At 39.8% G+C, this 19458-nt stretch overlaps 1 long non-coding RNA gene across 1 annotated transcript; it reads right to left on the reverse strand.

The window, feature by feature from the left end:
- Window positions 1-4250: 4250 nt before the first annotated feature.
- LOC148126970 (uncharacterized) lies at window positions 4251-8222 on the reverse strand. Its single transcript, XR_015741772.1, has 2 exons — window positions 8183-8222; window positions 4251-7684 (listed from the first exon to the last, which is right to left on the reverse strand). It is a non-coding gene; the product is annotated as an uncharacterized LOC148126970 (long non-coding RNA).
- Window positions 8223-19458: the final 11236 nt, after the last annotated feature.

A 19458-nucleotide genomic window follows, 5' to 3' on the forward strand; every position in this document is an offset into this window, starting at 1 on the left:
AAAAAGGAAACCTGGTGTATGTATACTGATTCCCATTCCATTCCGTCTCTTACCTCATGGTGGACTCTTTTCAGGGGAATACACTGAGGATGAGAGTGAAGGAACTGTTAAATGCACTTGGGATACAAACAAAAAACAAAAAACGGAACAAACTGCAGCCAACTATGCTGCAAGATTCGTGTTTTCTTTTGTATATTTTATGACATTTTTATGGAGAAGACAGTTATACAGAATTAAAAACAATGGAAATGCAAAGTAAGAAGGAGAAAAAGGAAAAGAGAAATGGTGAGAAGCAGTAAAAGTCCCAAAAAAAAGTAGAGAAAAAAGAAAAAAAAGGCAGTGGACTAGAAACAGGATATTGTGCATTCTAGTCTTATTTTAGGCATGAAAGTCAGCAGGGCGATTTCCTCTCCTCAGCCCAACTTACCTCACACGACTGTTGTGGGGAAAATAGGAGGAGGAAAGAGTATTAAATATATTCTCTGCCTTATTTAAAAAAACAAAGTTGGAATAAAAAAAATCTAAACAAGTACCTTCCGATCTACTCTACAGCGGTTATAAACATGATAGTATTTCCACCCTCCCAGCCTTTTTCCTATAAATCCTTTTTTAATTAGTAAATCCCAAGATCATCAGTTCATTTTTATTTATTCTCAACAAAAAATCCATAAACTGTTTCCATCTTTTATCAAAGTAGTTATTCCTTCCCCAATAAGATAAATCAATTTAGCCATAAGATTTGTATTCACTGTAGAGTGGCTCAATTCTCACTGGATACTAACCTGCATCTCATTAAACCAAGGTTTACTGAATTAATGTACGGTAATTATCTGGATTCATACACTGAACAATAAACTAAATATGCTGGCTGGATTTACACATTATATTGAGATACAAACTAATCAATCATATTTCAGAGCTTTGGACCATAGTTTAATGTTGTTTATACCGATACCTAGCAACTATTAAAGTATTTTTTAATCCCCTCTGTATTATTTTTATAAATAACTTATGACAGGGAGCAAACATAATACTCTTTCCTCCTATTTTTCCCACAACAATTCTCTAAAGATCACCTAGCTGGATTTCATGCCTAATGTAGGGCTAGTACTCACAGTCTCCCAGTTTCTAGGCCACCACCTTAACCATTATACCAAATTGACTCTCCTTGTTAGAAGCTTCTGCATGCAAAACACGCAACTTAAACATTGACGCATGATCTGTCTTAGGATAATTAAGTCTCATGCCCTTGAGTCGAGAACCCTCCAAAGACTCTAATCTGGAGGTGAGCTACATATCCATGATGGAGGTCATAATCTAGACTAGACTTCAGGTCACCTGCCAACCCCTAAATTTTAATACTCTTAAATCTATGTTGTGTGTATACCAATATGGTACACTAATCCCTTCGTATGGCTTGGAGGTCTGTTCCGCATAACTTCTACCACCACCTCCTTTTCATGCCACAGACTCATGGGGTAGTTTGACAATGGCACAGAATGGAGCTCTGAGCCACATGCTGAAACTCTGCACTGATTTAGACCATGTTCAAGACAGAATCTTTGGTTGTAATAATAGTGGCAATCATGACAGTAGATCTAGCAGTGATCATGGTATTATTGGTGTTACTGCTTTTGCCACAATATGTTCTCTGTGGTTTTGGCCTTGTAAAGCATCTTTGTATTATAAGGAACAAGCTTCATTTTACCTTGCAGGTGATGATCAAAAGGGAATTTATTGAGAGGTGTATTCAGCAGGTTCTGACCAGTTCTGGAGAACTGGTAGTGGAAATTTTGAGTAGTTCAGAGAACTGACAAATGCCGCCTCTGACTGGCCCCTTCCCCATCTATTCTCTGCCTCCTGAGTCCCAACTGATTGTCTGGGTCTTCTTTTGTTGCCCTGCACAGGAGAACGGAGCTGGAAAGCAGGTTAGTGGGGTGGGGTGGGAAGGGAATGGGATTTTGCAGTAACCTTCGCCCAGGAGTGGGGACGGAATGGGGGTTTTTCAGTATCCTTCCCCTGCACACCCACCAAGCCATGCCCACAGAACCGGTAGTAAAAACAATTGAATCCCACCAATGAAATTATTCTATGATAATGCAGCTGATGTAAATGCAGCTGTAAGAAGGAATGGGACACAGGCAATTCTCACCACTTCATTAAAAGGTTGCACTTCAGTTTCTTCTTAAAACATTTTAAAAGCTGCAAGGCAGCCTTTCTGTGCCATTCAGACACATTGAACTACAACTCTTATAGTCTTGACCCAGCATAGCTATTTGCTGAGGCGATGGCCGCTGTGGTCCAATCAATCTGGAGGGTACTAAGCTGAAAAAAGATATATTTCCTTCCTTCCCCTTTTCCTCCTTACAAGCTACTTTCCTGCTTTCCCACACAAGAGCAAAAACCACCTTGAAGTGCATGGAGAGAAATGAAGATTGCATTGTGGGTAGCAAATTATCTAGCATTTTGACCCTGAGTCAAATATGAATTACATTACACCTCCTCACCTGCATTCATAATGAGCAAATAGTGCACAAGATCCTATCATTGATGTCTCAGTCTCATCTGAAATTCACTGCAGCAAAGAGAGTATTCATGTTGGCTAAACTGCCAATATCCTAAATCTTTATGTAGTTGGGATTTGGCCAGGATATCATTCCCTACTGGCTTGTGATTAAAAAGAATGCAGCTACTATATTCTGTTTGTAGTGAATGCTAATGAAGATAAGCATGCTTACTGCAAGTTGGAAAAATGAGGTTTTTTAGTTTAGCTACAATTCTATTCTGCCACTCTTCATATAAATATCCACTGAGCATGCACACAAAAAAACACACAGAAGTTTTTAAAAAACAAGGACATGAATATGCAATGAGATAAAACAAGATGCAGACACATGAAATTTAAAATAAATGAAACTTAGCCATACGGCCTATGGATGAATTATATTTGGGAACCATGTTGAGTTTTGTGAATTGACCTAAGGTCAAAGGATATTTGCCATCCTGGATGATGATGATGATGATGATGATGGTGGTAATATCTAATCAGTCAGACATGTCTGATTCTTGGTGAGTCTATGGGCCAGGTCTCTACTTCTTCCGATCTTGTACTACTTCTGTGCTCTGGCCGGTGTTAGCTTTGATGGTGTCTCGCCACCATGTTCTTTGACAGCCTGGTTTCTTTTTACTGCTAACTCTTCAAAGCATAATTGCTTTCTCCAATGAATTCTTCCCGCATGACATGGCCAAAATAAGCGAAACACAGTTTTGTGGGTTTTGCCTGCAGAATTTCAGATATTTGTTAACATTTTCTTTCCGTTCTTGGTAAAACAGACAGGCCTACTGACTTTTATAGGGGAACTATAATAAAGGTATTTGTCTATAAAGTCATACCCAGAATCAAATGGAATAAAACTTTCACAACATGACCTGTCTACAACATGGTGAGAGTAAATCACATGCTCTGGAAAGTGTACATGCAATGCACCTTTAGAGTTGTATTGTCATTCTTTGGCATAACCAATGGCTCCTTGTAAGGAAACATCAAATGATCTGGATTCAGTCCCTGAATTGTTTCTCTCTTAATAAAATACTTTTAAAAAACATATCCACCCACACATCCATGCTGAATTCTTATTAGTCAGGACGTTATATCAGAAAGATCAGTTACCTTTCCGCTAAGCTATAAAATTTTAGAAGGAGCTAAGAACACAAATACAAGTTTATGGGCAGCATTTTCCTCTATAACTTTTGTGTTGAAATGCTGAACTTCTTTCTTAAATTAGCACCATAATTCTTCCTGGGTTTAAAAATAAAGAGGGAGCATGTGTTACAAGTTGCTGGCCACAAACATTCAAGCATCCTCATGGCAGATGGTTCCCAGATGGAGGAGATGGGCTTGAAGCTATTTTTAATAAAGACCAAAATTTGGCTGTTTATTTGGCTGAGTATGTGAGAACTTAGCTCTGTGAAGAACCAGAGCCCTTGAACAACTGGGAAGACCTTCTGGAAGCTGGAGAGCAAAGTGACAGGCTTAATATGGCTCTCCTCCCAGATCTGAAGGTGTTCTTTGAGTGTCCCTAAACTGATGATTTCCTCAAGCCTCAGAATGGACTGCAATTTCTTCTTTAAATGCTTATAAAGAGTGAGGCAGCTTTTCTGTGCTATCCAGACACATTGAACTACAAATGGACACTACTATAGTCTCCAGCCAGCACTAATATTTTCTGAGGTGATGACAACTATGGTCCATCCAATATGGAGGAGTCCAGGCCAAGTAAGCCACTCCAGTTCGAAATAGGGAGATTTTTCAACTTCCTTTGCCCCTTCAACATAGACTATTCCAGATTGAAAATCTATAAACATAAGGAAGATACCACAAACCCAGCAGCAAGAAAACTATGCATTTATAGGTATTGACGTTCCCTCTCCCCCAATTGCAAATATATTTGTTACTTTGGGATCACTGCATATATAAAAATATTGATCACCCTTGCTCAGTGTAACCATTTCTCCAGAATTAACTCAAGGAACTCGGTTAATTTTTATTTATTTAGTTTATTTGGTTTGTCAAATGCTTACAAGATAATAGGTATAAGTAAAAATATAGTTATGAATACATGGATACATCTAAGAAAAATAAAAGAAACAATAGGACAGGGACGGTAGGCACGTTGGTGCGCTTATGCACACCCCCTACAGACCTCTTAGGAAAGGGGTGAGGTCAATAGTAGAAAGTCTAAGGTTAAAGGGGGTTTGGGGAATCTTTTACTTGGAAGCTGGACAGGGCTGGATTTCCAGGATGATTTAAGGTAACTAATCTTTCACTGGGAAATAAAAACATTCTAGGTAGAGGGAAAGTTCCTGACCAGATTAGAATTATTGTCTGAATTTCTCCCCCATTCTCTCTGGCTATTTTTCACATAGTTTTCTCACTGAGGAAATCAAGCTCTATCCAACTTTCATACTCAGAATCAACCTGTGATGTTCCATCATTCCAGCTACTCTTGGAGAGTCACAATGGCAAAAGTAGATTTGTATCTGAGAGGCATGTGGTTTCCAATTGGCTGGAACTCCCACCTTGTCCATCCTGTGAGAATTTACCTTCTCTCACAACTGATGGGGCAACAGCTCCTTGCTGCCATTGCCGCCATGACTCTGACTCTTTTGGAGAATGGCAATATTGTGCCTCTCTACAGTAGACAACTGGAGGAGTTTGAAGGAAAAAGCCAACTCCAGAAGGGAAGAAGGAAGGGGCAGTGGGCTACCTATCTCAGATGAATAGAACAGAACAGAATAGAAGGATCTTGGAGGTCCTATAGTCCAACCCCCTGCTTAGGCATTTCAGACAACCCCCATTTCAGACAAATGATTGTGCAATCTTTTCTTAAAAACTTCTAGCGCTGGATCATTCACAACTTCTGGAGGCAAGTTGTTCCACTGGATTAATTGTTCTGTCAGGAAATTTCTTCTTGATTCTAGGTTGCTAAGTGTTGCTCTTAGCAAAGGATAAAAGTGGACAAAGCCATGCCAACACACAGGACCCCCAAGAGCCCACATAATGGCATGAAAATGTTGGGGATGGTTTGTTGGGGGGGAGGGTAAAGCCAGTGGCCCCATGGAAGGATCCTATTATGGGAGGGATTATAGGGTATGCTAAGATACAGTTTGCTTAACCAATAACGCAGCATAAACCACAGCTGGAATAGTTATATTTTTAAAACCTTAGTGGTTGGGTTCAAATACCAAATGAGCAGTTCATTCTTTAGCTATTCTAGAGGTCTCAGTAATGTTTTGTAGTTTCAGTCTAACGTGCTCCATCTTTCACTGTGCTATATTAACATTGCCATTCGGAATACTAATATGCTAATAATTATATATTAATTATTATTAACATTAATGTTAAATTAACAATTGATATTATTAAATATGAATGTTAATAATGCCTTAGCAGAGACCTATATACAAAGTGGGGATTGTGAAAAGGCAGATTTGGGTAGCAGACCTCTTTTTACGTATGTTTTTCTTTGGAGCTGGGTGGAAATGCCATTAGAAATAATAGCTCATTTTATGTAAAACCACAAAGCATCACAAAATCATAAAAGTCTGAACTCAGTAATGCACACATAGTATCTTGACTTGTGGGAACTAAAAGAGTGAGCCAGCAAACCATCAAGATTATTAAAGGGGAAAAATATTTTCAAGATAGGAGGTTAACCCATTTGTGCCATAGCGGGAGTGACAAAAATGCCCCAAATTGCAATAAGCTACTCTAGAGGATTAGCACAATAAGTGTGTGTTTATGTGTGTGTTGTCATCTCCTTCCTTATATAAACTAAACAACCAAACATTTGTAGCTGCTATTTTGAGTTATCAGAAATCATAATTTGAAACCAAGACTTATAGGCTTTAAGGATAGGTTAGCATTGTGTGGGAACTAAATATGTGTTTTGATATTCTTTATTCCTTTTCTTACAAAATTAAAGAAAGTTATTGAGCCTTCGTTATTTTACCTATATTTTGTTAGTAGACAAGCATAGTAGACAAGTCCATTCCAAGCCACAATGACTAAGTTTGTTAAGTATTGCCTTAAATGGTCACTAAGAGTAGAGTCTGATGTCAGACTCCACTCATTGCCTCAGCCACTGGCGGGAGAAATAAAGTCCCGTCAGTGGCTTAAACGTTGGACAGTGCTGGCTATAAAAGCCGGCGCCAGCCATGGCTGAGCACTTTTTCTTCCGGATTTAAATAAACAGTTTACCTGGAGTCTACGCGTCCTGCCTCTTCATTCAGTGCACCCACTTAACAAAGTTCATACTACCACACATTATGGTTGGGCAAGTGGTATGGTACCATCCAGTCTGTACACAACACCAAAATGGCAAGAAGGAAAGGAGGAATAGACTTATAGGACTACTTTGCACTTGCTGGATACATATTTTTTTACCTGCATGTTTGCTCTGTGTAGACTTAAAAAAGGAATCCACTTAATTACAGAAAAAATATATTTCATATATGCATATACGCTTCTGTAAGACATTTTGACTACAAAAATGTTCAGCATGGAAAATCTGTATAGTTATTCCTAGGGCTATGAACATGTAGCTATCTGAAATCTGAAAGACCACTTGTTACAAGAACTGAATTCACTCAGATAGTAGAGAGGAATATTCTTCAAGCAGCCATCATAGGGCTATAGTTATCAGAAGGTTTTATAGTGAGATACAGTATCAATGAACCTTTAGTCTTCCTCACCCCACAGTCTATCAGTCAAAGATCCTGTCCTCCCTTAAATCAGTCTGAGTGTTCACCTCTCCCAGCAATCTCTAGGGCCATCCAGTGTTCTTCAGGGGGAAATGTCTACTCAGTTTCAGCCGGTGCAGAACATTTGGTTGTGCTTGCTGTCTGTTGATCTGCATGTGACTCTTTTTGGGGCATGCAGTTGTGCAATGTACTATTCAGTCAATATGTGCAAATGAAAAGTATGCAGTTGAGGTGTGCTGTACAGATGGTCTTGTCTCAACAAGGTTTGACTTGGTTGTGTGAGAGAATTAGAATTCCAGCTACTTCCACTTCAAGCCTGCGTTCATACATTATATGAATATCACGTGTTTGGTTTGGTTTTGGCTTGATCTGCATCCAAGATTGTCCCCTTCATATCAGCAAAGTCAATTGTCAGATGGGGCTGAGGAGAGAAAAAGCAGGGGGGTTGGGGCAAGGTGTAATATGAACTACACAAACACATCTGCAGTCCCACTATCAACCATTAAACAATATCACTGTGCCATTTATGGCTTGGGTGAGACCTGCTCCCATCACAGAAGGTGAGAGAAGTAGGATCTGGCTTTGGGCAGGAAAAAAAATAGGAGGCCAATGGGCACAAATTGCCCTTCCTGCTTTTGTGCTGTGCTTGAAGCTCTCAGAGTGGAAAGAAGCTCTGCTGTAATTAAACAGGAAATAGTTTGGATTTAGTTCTGACTAATACGGCTATGAATGGCCGAGGCTCTGCTTTTAATTATGGTGAAACTCCTGGATCCAAATACCAAAGAGCATCAGCTTTTCATATATGAGCACACAGATTAATTAGATAGTCTAAAATAAAGTACTCTAAAGGACAAACACCTGAACGCTGTTTTTCCCAGCAAAGAAACCATTATGGTTTTATCAAAACAATTAGACTAACCTGCCTGGGATCTTCTCTTGGCCATGTCTGTGGTTCTGTGTTACTTCCTTACTACTAAGAACTAGGGCCTTTAAAGGGTTCTATTTTCTGCCTTCCTCCTTTCTGGGCATGGCTGTTTTGAAGAAGGGACAGTGTGGTGCCACACAAAAGAAGAAGTGCACTTTTTGGAGAATATGTATGGTTTTGGGAACAAGATTTACGTACTCAAGATGTGCATGCTGCATCAGCTTTCGAACAGCTAATTTATTTTTAGTTGTGTGATTTGATTGGCCTTGACGCGACCTTGACATTATGCATGTAGGCACGTCAGCTAAGTTGTAGTGAAGGAATATGTTGAACACCTGGATCTGCTTTGGTGGACTTCCGCTTTATGTTCAGGAGGAAGTCTAATAACCAACATATCCCATTTGTGGCAGTCCTCTTGATCTTTATGTGCTCTAAATCTTGTCCATCCCAGCCTGCTTGGCCATGAGAAATTTTAACTGAGTGCCACTTATCTGTGCAAATGGATCGATAAAGGAAATCATTCCCACCTGGTCAAGGTGTGCCAATCCCACAGAGTCCTTGCTGGACCTATTTTCTTCATGTTCTAAATAGCAAATAGCACTCAGACTTATATACTGCCTTACAGTGCTTTATAGCCCTCTCTAAGAAGTTTACAGACTCAGAATAGTAACCCCAACAGTTTGGGCCTTCATTTTACCCTCCTCATTTTACCCACCAAATAATTGGGCAATGTTGTTAATAATAAAATGCGCGTAAACCGATTCTTCATTATTTATTTGTAGCAGTATCTTCACTCTCTTACTGACTTCTAGTCTTATCCACTTGTTGTTTCACAAGTAGAGAAAGCAAAGGCATTGAAATACAACATTTAGATGTCTCATCCTATCACCTTTTCCCAGGACAAAGCAATAGGCCCCTGAGCTACTTCATGGAAAGAGATGGCCTGGGTTTGTATTTTGAGGGATATGTATGTATTTAAGTCTTCATATCACTAAAACAGGCTGAGATCATCCACATAGTCCCACAATAGTCGCGTATTTATCTCTGGCTGTCATTACTTAATGGGAGAGGAAGTGAGAAGGAAAAGGTCATGGCACAGATTGTGTCTTTGAGTCGAACATGGTGTGAATAGGATAATACTGGTCCGAACAGAATGCACAATCAACAATTCAGACACAACAGCAGGCACCCCTGTCTCCAGTATGCCAGACAATAGACTTAGTGCTGACACTGCAATAGGAAATTAGACTAATTTACAGGTGGGTGGCTGCTTCTCCCACCCATCCAGCCACTGCAATAGAGGACAAATCATTTGGGTTGTATTTTTCTGATGACAGGAGAGCAGAAATGGAAACATTTGTATGACATTAAATGTTCCACAAAATGATGTGATCTGTACATCAGGGGATGTGAATGAGTAACCCAAATGCAATTATGACCAGTATGTTCACCCAATGCACTTAACCTAATCATGAATTAAATCTTTTCCTGGATTCATAAGCTAAAATGAGCTGTATTCACATAACATGCTAAGCCATACATACACAGAGAGAGAGATATACTATGGTAAACACCAAACAAGCTTATGATCCTAACAATAAGGGCTCAGTAAGTCCCCCTCCTTTACAGTTCAGGGGCACTGAGGGAAAAAAAAAGTAAAACTGATTTTAAGGGTGTGATCTGAAATGGCAGCTAACTACAGACAAATAGTTAAGATACCTGGTCATAAGAATTTCATACGTTACTATACTGACAGACTAGCTCTTAGATAGCAACCAGGATATGTACAAAGCAGAGGAATGAGATACATGCCCAGATTCTAGGTTTAACTGGGTCTTCTTGGCTGCATTATGGCAGGGCCATATTTTCTCAGTAGAAACCAGTTGCGAGCTGATCATTCAGAGCTTCCGTTCTGATGGCATTTCTTTCCCTGGCACATCACTTTCTCTCCCTTTCTTTCTCTTTTACCTTTCTGATGTTTTGTTTTCTCTCTTTCCCAACGTTCGAGCTGATTTCTGGTAAAGAGCTTTTGAAATCTTTGGCCCTACAATCACATTTCTCATCTAGAGAAAGGCAAACATAAAATAACACTTATGAAAGTAAAAACATCCATTGGCTGGATAGCCCCCAGTGGCTGAAAACATTGATGAATCATCAGCAGGAGTAAGGCTCAGGGCCCCCCCCCCCCTTTAAAAAAAAAATCTCTGTAAAGTGCTCTTCTCTTTCTTGTGACTTTCTCATCCTCTTCATAAGGAACTGTCATCCTTTATTTTAAAAAAAACAAGGAAGTGATACATAGCCTGTGACCTTCCCATGTGTTATCCACATGAAATGGCAGATGAACTTTTATAAACTGATGAAGCATAGCTCTAAAGCAAGAAAGAGTGTGAGGAATTTTCATCTCTAAAGTACTCCTGGGATAATTCTTCATTAAGCTCTCTCTCCTGTGTCCACCATCTAAATTCTATTTCCATTCCCCACCCACCCCCAAACACTATTCTTATTGTCCCTTTTTCCAGGATTATCACACTGCAATTTCAGCATCATAACAATTTTGTGAAGCAAATTAAATGGTGAGGCAATCTGGGCAAAGGTGTGAATTGGGCATTTGTACAACTATCTCCAAAGGTCAGTCTATATATTACGGCACATTGTGGGTACATTCTCCCTTTGGAAATGTAGTGCTTTGGTCTTCGACTGCCATGTAATGCAGATAACACATGGGAAGGTCACAGGCTATGTGTATGACTTCCTTGTTTCTTTTCCCAAGTTCTTCTGAAAGTCAGCCCATGGCCTGAGAAGTTATTCTGCAAAAGCATCTTATTTATTCTGCATTGCATAAAACCATGACTGGCCTAGACTGGCCAAGCAGCAAGACATCTACTAAATATCAATTGTATGAAGTCAGAAAAAGGAAGCAGTCCAGAGAGCATAGAACTCAATGGGTGAAACATGCTAATTTGCACTGAATGGGCCCTAAATGTCTCTCTCCCTCTTTGTTGAATGCTTAACAAAGAAGAGGGAATTCAAGAGGTTACAATTACAACCATAGTTAAATGGGAGTTAACAAATAGTTTTACTACTAAACGTATGCTCTGGGTCATCCTTCCTTCCTTAATTCCCAGTAACAGAAAAATAAAATGACCAAGGTCAAGCAAAAAGTCAGTGGAAGAAGGAATGATTTCTGACTTCCTACTGGCTTTCCTTTCCTTCTCCCTTCTCTTCCCTCCCCCTTTCCCTTCCCAGTGGCTGCTGCTGGGTGGGGAATGGAATGAAGGATTGTGAGACTGGTTGGGAAACTATCACAGAACGTTGAAAATAAAGATCATGTGACTACACCAGTAGCCCAGCAACAGCCATAAGCTCCCTAAATTTTTTGTATTCCCTTGGGAATCATAGTTCCCAGATTTTGGACACATTCTGTATGTTAGCCCATTCGAGGTACCTTGGTTCAAAAATGGTTGCCCTACGAGGCACCGTTTTTCCCAGTTACATGTCATAACAACAAGAGTTTTAGTAGTATATAGATATATTTACCCTTCAATTTACAAGGAAGGATCCTAAATTACAGTGTGTCAAAATGAGGCCTTTCTGTCTTAGTATCCCATATATATAATAGGTTGGTCATACTACAAACCAAACCATGATTCTTGCCTATGATCACTATTTACAAGACACGAGTATATATCTAACACATGTGGAGTCTACGATGGCCATTTAGTATGCTGGAGATATTAATATTTGCTGTCAATCATATAAAACCAGATATTTGCCCCTCAATTATGGGGTTTAGATTGACTTTCCAGTGACTATGTAATCCTAAATTACACAACCAAAACCATCGCCTCATTTTTATGTGATAATATTTTCTGGATATTCCCTCCCACTGCTGCAATAAAGAGTTTATTTTTCTGTATCTCTTTGCTACTATCTAGTCATTATCTGGAATTTTTACAAGCTTTATGTGGTAGCTCTATTTGCAGCCTTGCTTAGTGCAATAACCTCTTTAAACACCAGTAATGCCATAGGAAATGATATAATCATGGGTAAAACAACTAATATATTGGCCACAACAGAAACAGAGAATCTGGTGCTTTCCAAATTTAAGCTGTCAATTGCTTCCCCCATTCTGCGGAGGATGCTATACAGGCACACATGTTTGTGGCAAGGAATTGTTTGCACACAGCTACAGTGGTTTTCTAGAAAAACAAACAGGAAATTCTCTTGCTAAATTACAGTTCCGTTATTCTTATCCATAACCTGAAATGCAAGCATTGCATTGCTGTGTCCAACAATAGCAAGACCATAGCAACAAAGGAGTAGGCAAGGCTGATCAAGGATTTTAGGAAGGGAACATGTGGCCACATTAGCCTGAAATGTCCAAAGTCACACTCTATAATCCTTCCAATGACCGGTCACCTGGCTCCGACTCTAGTGTAATGAGCAGTGACATTTCATATTATTTGAAGCTGCTGTTGGATGCTTTTGGTTTAAAATGGAAAACATCACCATAACTTTCTAGTATGCCTGAAAACGACATAAGCCTGTCTCCCACATGGGATGGGAGTGAGATAAATACAACTTCATGGCAGCCCTGAAGAATAAAATTATTAGCAAGTGATGTTTATGTTCCGCAAAGGGTCTCTCAAGTATAGAATTAAATTAGGGCTCCTTAATTTAAGTCAAGCATCCTCCTTAGCCCATATATCTCACTGGATATATCCACTGTTCAAAACTCTTGTGAAGTAATCAGCCAATTTATTTCATTATAAATGCAGGTTAATCAGAGAACTAAACATTGGAATTTAGATGAATTTAGATGAATCCTCTCTTGGGGATTGCTGTGAATATAAGTAATGTTTCAGAAGCTTATATACAATCCTACAAAATTTGGAATTGTAAAGAGATTGCAGATAAATGTAAATTATAGTCCTCCTAGCAATCAATTGGATTCTTAGAAAATTGCAAAATATCCTAAGCAGCAAGGCTCAACTCTCCATGCATCTCTCATTTGCTGTTTCATACTGTTGATTGGTTTGAAAAGACATAATCCTGAGAGTATGGCTATGCCTTCCAGTGTAGGGGGCAAAACTGGAATCCAGAAGAGTTTGTCTAATTATTTCTTTAAGTCAGACCATCATTCCAAACTTTTTGATGTGAAAACTGCATGTGCATGAGTCAGTGCCTATATCCATGATGGCAAACCTATGGCACACGTGCCACAGGTGGCACACAGATCCATTTGTGCGGGCACACAAGCCCCAGCCAAATTTACCTTCACTGCACTTGTGTGCCCCTCCCAGCTGATTTTCAGTCCGTTTGAGGCCTTTTTTACCTTCCCAGAGGCTCAAGGGAAGCCTCTGCAGCCTTTGGAGGCCAAAAAATGGGTCCATTTCAGCACTTCCGGTATTTCTGGAAATACCAGAAGTGCCGAAACCGGAAGTGCCAAAACAGGCCCATTTTTCGGCCTCCAAAGGCGCAGAGGCTTCCCTCGAGTCCCCGGGAGGGCGAAAAAGGCCTCAAACGGGCTGAAAATCAGCTAGGAGGCATGCACATGTGCAGTACAAATAAGGGGGAAGTGCACACACATGCACGCACAGGGTGGGCAGGGCAAATTGCATTGTGGGTGCTGGCACTTTTGGCACACCACAACAAAAAGGTTCGCCATCATTGGCCTATATGCTCATTCAACAAAGCTGGTTACTGGTTTTTTTTTGGGGGGGGGGAGTCAGTTGCTTCCCCCATTCTGTGGAGAATGTTGAGCAATTTGCATTCAGATTGATTCTATCACTAGATGTTGGTCTGACATTTGTTATATTTATTAAGCAGGAGCATATGGATATTTCCAAAGAAACACATGTTTGGAAATCCAGAAGTGGTAATACTCAGGATTTGGTGGAACATCAAAGGGCACAATTTACGTCTTCAACTCTTTTCAGGCAGCCTTTCCAAACCTGGTGCATTCCAGCTATTATGGATTTCAATTCTTTTTGAACTTGACTATTGGCAGAGGGTGGCATGAGCTATAATCCATCACATCTGGAAATTATTGGGTTGGGAAAGACTATCTTATGATATTTTCGCCATCAATGAGACTAGTTTGGCAGGGAAATTATAATAAATTTCAGAACAGTAATTATTCAGGATGGCTAATTTTAAGTTTAACAAAATTGAAATCATTATCAGTGGAAGATCTGGTTTATGAAATAAAACCTGTCTTTGGAGTTGTCTTGGGCTATGATCTAGATTCTAGAATTTGGAATTCCCTTTAAAATTCTTGTTAAGATTGTGCTGCAAACAATTCATGCATTTTGAAATAATAAGGAGGACCACATTTGCTCACTTGTCACTTCAGCAAGTTCCCCAGGCCTAATACAATCATCAGTTTATTTAGTTCAGCATTCCATAGACTCCATACAACACATGCATATCATAGTTTCACACGTTTATAAGTAGGTGTTAAGGAAGCGGTGCGGTGGCCTAGAGGTGAAAGACGCTAGCTTTCCATTCAGAAGATTGAGAGTTCAATCCTAGGCAGCAACAGATGTTTCTCTATCAGAGCACAAAGACAAAATACCTGCTGCGAAGTCTGCGTAGGTATCAGGAAAGGCATCTGGTCAGTAAATGCTCAGCTCCATTCAGTTGCCCTGACTCCACCATGAAACAAAAGAGAACCGGGTTGTAAAAAACAAAAACAAAAAGTAGACCTTAAAGATTGATGAACCAAGAACCACTGCAATATAATGTGGGTGTGATGAATAGGCTCTTCTTCCCTGTCCAGATGTGGAGATTGATCTAGAATTCTAATGCTAAATAGTTTAGAAAAACGACTACCACACTCATAATTGGTAGATTTATGAAGGAAGTTACACAGGAAGTAAACAGAGATATTTGTCACAGTAATTTGCTTTATACTGGTGCTAGGTCTGGAGTCACTTTTTAATTTTTCTTTAGTGAGAGGTGGGAACAAATCCAGGATTAAATATAACTGAATTTCTTGGAAATGACAATATCAAAACTCAACATATGTAGAAGGAAAGATTTTGGGGAGAAAAACATTGTATTTAAGAGTTAACTTTCTATTTGAAGGAAAGGAAGAGATCTAAAAAAAACAGCCATTAATTAGAAAACAATGTGAAAAAATAGTTTATAAGGCAAAAATCCCTGAAGAATGTGTGGGCAAAGTTAAAAATACTAGTATTACCACATACACAATCTGCGAAAACAATAAGCACATAATCACATTGCAAAAGTAGTGAGCTAAAATAAGCTATCTGAAGTATATATTTAAATACTCATATTTCAAATAAGGGAGAATGACTTTTTTTAAATAGCTAGGAAAAGCTCAAGGCTATAAAAAAATTAAAATGCAGGGAGACCAAGCTTGGTTTTTAGTGGATAATTTGGTTAAGTTTATTTATTCTGTCTTCTGTAAATATTTCTGAGTCAAAGTAGTTTCTAGTATTAGTTGAATGTTTATGATGCCTATTTTGTGGACTGTGAGTTTTTCTTTTTAACAACAATTGCTGAAGCTTTAATAGATAGCACCTACCTACCTACCTATTTATTGATTTGTATTTCACATTTCTTAACCACCTAGCTCCTTCACTGTACTATACATTTTCATATTTAAATGAAATGTTAGCAATGCTTTGAATAGAAGTTCTTAAATTTTGTATGTATTTTGTTTGTATAACAGCTTTGTATCTTACAGATACAACAAATTCACTCCAACCACTAAAGGCCAAGTCAACAAATCTTGAAGATGGAGAAAGAGGGCTGGTTTAAGTATAATCTTTTGCACAGTAGTCCTTCACACCAACCCAGATTTTCATTTCCTGCTGATTATCCAGAAATATCCAGCTCATCTCTCTTCAGAAACCCATTCTGCCTATTCATCATACTGTCACATTAATATTTTATTCAAGTGCACCTTTCCCTTTAATTGAGACTATTATTTACTTCTTTCTTAAATTTATATGGCATTCATCTCATTCTATAATAAGACACTGGGCAGCTTATCTCCAGTTTGCCAAAACACAGGATTCTGGCCTAACCAGAATGTACCAAGCAAACATTCTGGCAGGTATAGCTCATGAGAATAATAAGAGAACTTACATTTACAATACATTCTCCCTTTTCTAAAATGGAGTTGCTGCTCCTTCATGTAGAAGTAACATACTGAGGGTGCAAAAGCTCACATACCCACAAGATAATAGAAAAGAGAGATTAACTTTTTACAGTTACCTGTTGCTAGATATGGTGTGCACAGATGAGACTTCCAAAATAAATATAAGGACATTAAGCAACAAGCACTAAACTAATAAAGTAATAATTTAATTTTGTGTAAGGGAATTTCCTAAGATGAATTGACGCTATAGTCTTTTGAAATCCTGCGTCTTGGAGTTTTTATGGTTGACTTACCACAAGTTCACCACCATTGGGTTTCCTCAGCTTAGAGCTTTCAATATATGCTAGAATGTAAATACCACATCTGGAAAGCCCTCAAATTATTCTACAATAATTGGCAAACATTCGTGGTTTCAAGCATAAACCTCTTTCAGTTCTACCTGATGTTTTAAAACAGTGGCCCCCAACCTTTTTTGAACCAGGGACCAGTTTCACGATTATTTATTCTTCCACGGACCGGTACCTGAGTAACGTGAGACTCCACCGCCATCGGGATGGCTTTTTGTTCGAAGCCGCCCCCCCTTCAACGAAACTAAGGCGCGAGCACCCAAATGCCGCTTTCCAACCAAAAACCCGGAAGCAACCGAAAACCCGGAAGCGCCATCGAAACAAGATGGCGGCGCCCCAGCTTTGCGGCCCGGTAGAAAATGATCCACGGCCCGGTACCAGTCCGGGGACCGGTGGTTGGGGACCCATTTTAAAATACAAAAATTAAAAGAAAGCTTTTTTGATTATCACTCTTTTTTTGCCCCTGAACTGCAGTTTTGGTTGAGAACTTCCACCAAGTTCTTCGTTACTGGCTGCTATTCTGCCATCTGTTCAGGAAACTTCTGGGTTCTGCAAGCATGTTTTCCAGACACAAAAATATGTTTGCATTCTGCTTTTGCCTTCTGGTCCTCAAGAAAGTATATAAAAAAAAGCTGAAATGCCATGAAAACAAATTCCAACCAAGTTTAGGAAAATGTATTCTGATGTAGTAAACAAAGTTGTGCGGGACCAGAGGTTTAGGCTTCTGAGCTTTCAGAATCTTCCTGGAGCCCACCTTCAGGGAACTTCTCTCTCACCAGAATGTGTTGGCAAAAATCCCTAATGTGTTGGCACATTCTGGTGAGAGAGAAGTTCCGTGAGAGTGGGCTCCAGAACAAGTCCGAAAGCTCAGAAGACTTAAACCTCTAGTCCCAGTGACACTCTCGGACTGGATCCTGCAGCACAATCCTGGGCCACATATATTTGCCTTCATTCGTAAAGTCATTACGTCTACCTGTAATGTCAAGTTTCAAATATGTTTTCCATAGATGTTGCCATGTGGCATAAATCCTCAACTCAATGACTACAGAGACAAATTTGGTTGAGCCAACTTGCCTTTCATAAATAGATTTAAATGCAGGATGATTTTAAGCATCGGAATTAATTGAACAGGCATTCATTTGCAGCAATTATTTATTCCCATTGTTTCCTGGTTTTGTTGCTATAATCCATAATTAGGGATTCCTTTTGGTTGCTATGAGGAAAGAAACATGTTCTTAATTTATGCAGTTATTTTTAACTTTTGTGCATTTTCAGCCTTCTCTTTCTCATCTGCTCATTCTCCTGAGAAAATGGTCCCATGGTGGTGGGGATGAGCGGGCTTGTCCGACAACTATCCTTCTTCTGTGGCTTCCTGAACTTTTCTCTCTCCCCACTTCGGAGAATTCTACAAATCATGTCAATTCTGTACTGTAATGCATTTCCTTACCCAAGGGAAGAAAATACATATTAATTAATCCCAAGCCATAAAATGCAATAGCACACCAGCTACCATCTCTCATTTAATGAATTCTTTTGTTAGTAGGACAATCAAGAAGGGAGAGAAGAGCCGAGAATCGGCAAGTGAAAGTTCCCCAGTTGATCCTCCTGAATTTTCTGGCTTTTTCTCATCTGTGCAGAGGACTGTGCAGGTCTTGACACCCACTCTGGGACTAGTAACTAATAATTCTCTACTAATACACCAGAATACTCTACACGGAACTAGATCTTTGTACAGCTGATACATAGGTCCAAAACATTTTATAAATGGCATGTCAGTGTTCCAAGTAATGCACCCCATAGAAAGCAGAACTCTGAGGCAAGCAAATTCCTCAAAGAACAATTTATTGGATGCATCATATTGACACACCTGGTGAAAGCCAACTCTGAAGTTCCTGCGGCTTTCACCAAATTAAAAAGTAAAAAATTCCCCTTTCCTCCAAGTCACTGGTCACGCTGTCCAATCCAGGTGCTGGCTGGTGGCTTGGTTTCTTCACTCCTCCTCTGTGACCTTGGTTCCAGGGGTGGGATTCTACCGGTTCAATAAAACTGGTTGTTACGATTCTGCACAATTCGGAGAATTGGCAAATCGTGCCACTGGCTGGCCCCACCCCTCTACACCCGTGCCTCCCCTCCCCACCCAGTCAGTCCTTGTCGCACACGCACGACATCGCACACAGACTGCATTCTCCCCTGCCCGCCCTGCCCAGTCACTCCTTGCGGTATTTCTTTTTTTCCCCTCCTGATAATCAGCTGTTCCAACAATCAGCTGTGATCCCCCTCGCTGTCTTACTGCTTTGCCCAGGAGGCTTCCCTGAGGCCCAGGAGGCAAAAATAAATAAATAAACAGAGCGGGGGGGGGAGGGTTGCTGCAAAAAAAGCCACACCCACATAGCCACTTCTCACCTAGCCATGCCCACAGAACTGGTAGTAAAAATATTTGCATCCCACCCTTGCTTGGTTCCCACAGGGAAACTTTATTGTTTTGGCTACAAAACCCCATCCAGCTATTTCCTCCCCTCCCTCTGTTGGATGGCAACCCTGAGGCCTCCAAGATGGCTTCAGCCAGGTTCACTTCCTGGTTGACATGGTCACTTAGATAGGGAGATAAACAGTTTAAATTTGTTAAATATAAACAAACAAGCAAACAAATGGGACAAGACAGCTCGAAGGACAATGTTTAAGATATAAATGCAGCCCATCAAGCTTTGGTAAATGAAACTGCAAAAATAGTCATCTTGTATTTTGCCCTAGGCACCAAAACCCTTTATACCAGACTTCAGGAGAACTTTGTG

Source organism: Pseudonaja textilis, chromosome 2, assembly GCF_049901715.1.
Source record: "Pseudonaja textilis isolate UNSWEBS1 chromosome 2, rPseTex1.2, whole genome shotgun sequence".
Lineage (NCBI taxonomy): Eukaryota > Metazoa > Chordata > Lepidosauria > Squamata > Elapidae > Pseudonaja > Pseudonaja textilis.